The sequence below is a fragment of the Oncorhynchus kisutch genome, linkage group LG4 (genome assembly GCF_002021735.2).
Source record: "Oncorhynchus kisutch isolate 150728-3 linkage group LG4, Okis_V2, whole genome shotgun sequence".
In the NCBI taxonomy this organism is placed as follows: domain Eukaryota; kingdom Metazoa; phylum Chordata; class Actinopteri; order Salmoniformes; family Salmonidae; genus Oncorhynchus; species Oncorhynchus kisutch.
The window spans coordinates 59,949,580-59,952,837 of NC_034177.2; positions in this window are offsets into that span (position 1 = coordinate 59,949,580).

A 3,258-nucleotide genomic window follows, 5' to 3' on the forward strand; every position below is an offset into this window, starting at 1 on the left:
TGTCCATGGACACCCATGGATGACCTCTTTATGGAGGGGTTTTCGTCCTCTCTCCCCCCAACACCACCAACATCTCTCCCCCTCCACCCTGTCTACGAGTGTTCAGATTCCAGAAACGGAATGCTGCTGTTCTAATTGTCCAACTTCCTCCTCCTGCCCCTCAATACCTGGGTCCTGTGGTTCGGAACCAGGCCAACAGTTTCCACAGCACAAGCAACGACAACAGACATATTCACCTGTAACCTGGCTGCTATGGAGATAATCAACAGCTTTGAAATGTCCTGCAAAATAATTGGCCACTACCTGAATGTGGTTGTACTGATGGTCATCACCGTGGTAGAGAACGGCCTTATCACATCTGGTAGATCTCTGTTCCACTGAAGTACCTGCCTGGAGTGCTACCTGCTTGTGGTCCATCCTGTGGCCTAACTGAGGCTCAGAGCTCCCCGGAACGAGTGGGCAGAGCCTGGGGTTGTCTGGCGAATCAGTCTGGGCCGGGTGGGGGTGGTAGCGTGGTACTTTCCATCCTTTCCAACCAAAACATTTTTCAGGGAATGTTCCTACTCGCTTTTACGATCATGTGCTTCTGCAGCTTGGCCATTCTGAGATCTCTGAATGGTCCAGGGCTGGGGGGGGGGGAAGGGGTAGGGAGTGACCAATCAAAGATGAGGGCGTTCAGAACAATCGTGGTCGTCCTGGTGGTGCTGGTGGTCGGTATCGGGTCATGTCTCTGTTGAATGAAGTGCTTTTGTACAACAAGGTTTGCATAGCTCGCTCAGTCACCTAATGCGTTGTCCTTTCCAAGCTAATTCTGTTCAGCCTCTTCTTTTTTTACTGTATCAGTTTGGAAAACTGCCTTGTCTTCAAAACCCCAAGCCTAGGGACTAATATTCTGCAGGTTTGACTTTGGTAATTGGTATTTTATTAGGATCCCCATTAGCTGTTGAAAAAGCAGCAACTACTTTTCCTGGGGTCCACACAAAACATAATACAGAATGACATAATACAGAACATCAATAGACAAGAACAAGCTCAAAGACAGAGCTCAAGGACAGAACTACTTTAAAGCTGTTTTACCCTTTTTTTGTGTCAGGTAACCTGACTATTAAAGGAGCTATGCTGTACCTGACATCCTATGATGTACCTTACAGCCATTGAGCAAAAGTTACTACAAAATGTCTTGCACAACTAGCTCAATTAGTTTTTAATCACTTTATTTTGGGATTCCACTACTGTCAACATCTTTTGCCTGATAACGTGCAAGTGAAGCAGAGTGAATTTGTTTCAACGTTTCTTCTACTTGCCTCCGCACCTCGTATACCTTTAACCTTTTTCAAAGAGCTGAGGAGGCGAGTAAAAACAGGAGATTCTCCAAATGAGTTCATCTGACTCTGGGTAAGTAGAAAAAGGGCTTTAACGAAGATGGATACTCCGTTTGTCTGGCACTGTGACAAGCATCATAATGGGATTTCTATTTTCTGTAGGCCTACTTTCTACTGCAATGGTGTTGTGTATCTGTTACAAGACTATGTGCTTGATGTCCTAAATGTTGTCAATAAAGAAAAATGCTTTAAATTAAAATGTTTTTATTTTATTAATTTGTTAATTGTATTTACACTATAAGTAGTATCAAGTCATATATATACACTGCTTAAAAAATAAAGGGAACAATTAAACAACACAATGTAACTTCAAGTCAATCACACTTCTGTGAAATCAAACTGTCCACTTAGGGAGAAACACTGATTGACAATAAATTTCACATGCTGTTGTGCAAATGGAATAGACAACAGGTGGAAATTATAGGCAATTAGCAAGACACCCCCAATAAAGGAGTGGTTCTGCAGGTGGTAACCACAGACCACTTCTCAGTTCCTAGGCTTCCTGGCTGATGTTTTGGTCACTTTTGAATGCTGGCAGTGCTTTCACTCTTGTGGTAGCATGAGACGGAGTCTACAACCCACACAAGTGGCTCAGGTAGTGCAGCTCATCCAGGATGGCACATCAATGTGAGCTGTGGCAAGAAGGTTTGCTGTGTCTGTCAGCATAGTGTCCAGAGCATGGAGGCGCTACCATGGAGGCCGTAGGAGGGCAACAACCCAGCAGCAGGACCGCTACCGCCGCCTTTGTGCAAGGAGGAGCAGGAGGAGCACTGCCAGAGCCCTGCAAAATGACCTCCAGCAGGCCACAAATGTGCATGTGTCTGCTCAAACGGTCAGAAACAGATTCCATGAGGGTCGTATGAGGGCCCGATGTCCACAGGTGGGGGTTGTGCTTATAGCCCAACACCGTGCAGGACGTTTGGCATTTGCCAGAGAACACCAAGATTGGCAAATTCGCCACTGGCGCCCTGTGCTCTTCACAGATGAAAGCAGGTTCACACTGAGTACGTGACAGAGTCTGGAGACGCCGTGGAGAACGTTCTGCTGCCTGCAACATCCTCCAGCATGACTGGTTTGGCGGTGGGTCAGTCATGGTGTGGGGTGGCATTTCTTTGGGGGGCCGCACAGCCCTCCATGTGCTCGCCAGAGGTAGCCTGACTGCCATTAGGTACCGAGAGGAGATCCTCAGACCCCTTGTGAGACCATATGCTGGTGCGGTTGGCCCTGGGTTCCTCCTAATGCTAGACCTCATGTGGCTGGAGTGTGTCAGCAGCTATGGACTGGCCCGCCCGTTCCCCAGACCTGAATCCAATTGAGCACATCTGGGACATCATGTCTCGCTCCATCCACCAACGCCACATTGCACCACAGACTGTCCAGGAGTTGGCGGATGCTTTAGTCCAGGTCTGGGAGGAGAGCCACCTCATAAGGAGCATGCCCAGGCGTTGTAGGGCAGTCATACAGGCATGTGGAGGCCACACACACTACTGAGCCTCATTTTGACTTGTTTTAAGGACATTACAAAGTTGGATCAGCCTGTATTGTGGTTTTCCACTTTAATTTTGAGTGGGACTCCAAATCCAGACCTCCATGGGTTGATACATTTGATTTCCATTGATAATTTGTGTGATTCTGTTGTCAGCACATTCAACTATGTAAAGAAAAAAAGTATTTAATAAGAATATTTAATTCATTCACATCTAGGATGTGTTATTTTAGTGTTCCCTTTATTTTTTTGAGCAGTGTAGTATTTCAAGTAGTTACTTGTGCTTAATCTTGAAAGTTGTTATAACACATTAGCTTTAGAATATTTACTCCTGATTGAGGCAAACATAGCTCGAGACTTGTAGACTACAGTAAACGCACTGAACACAGA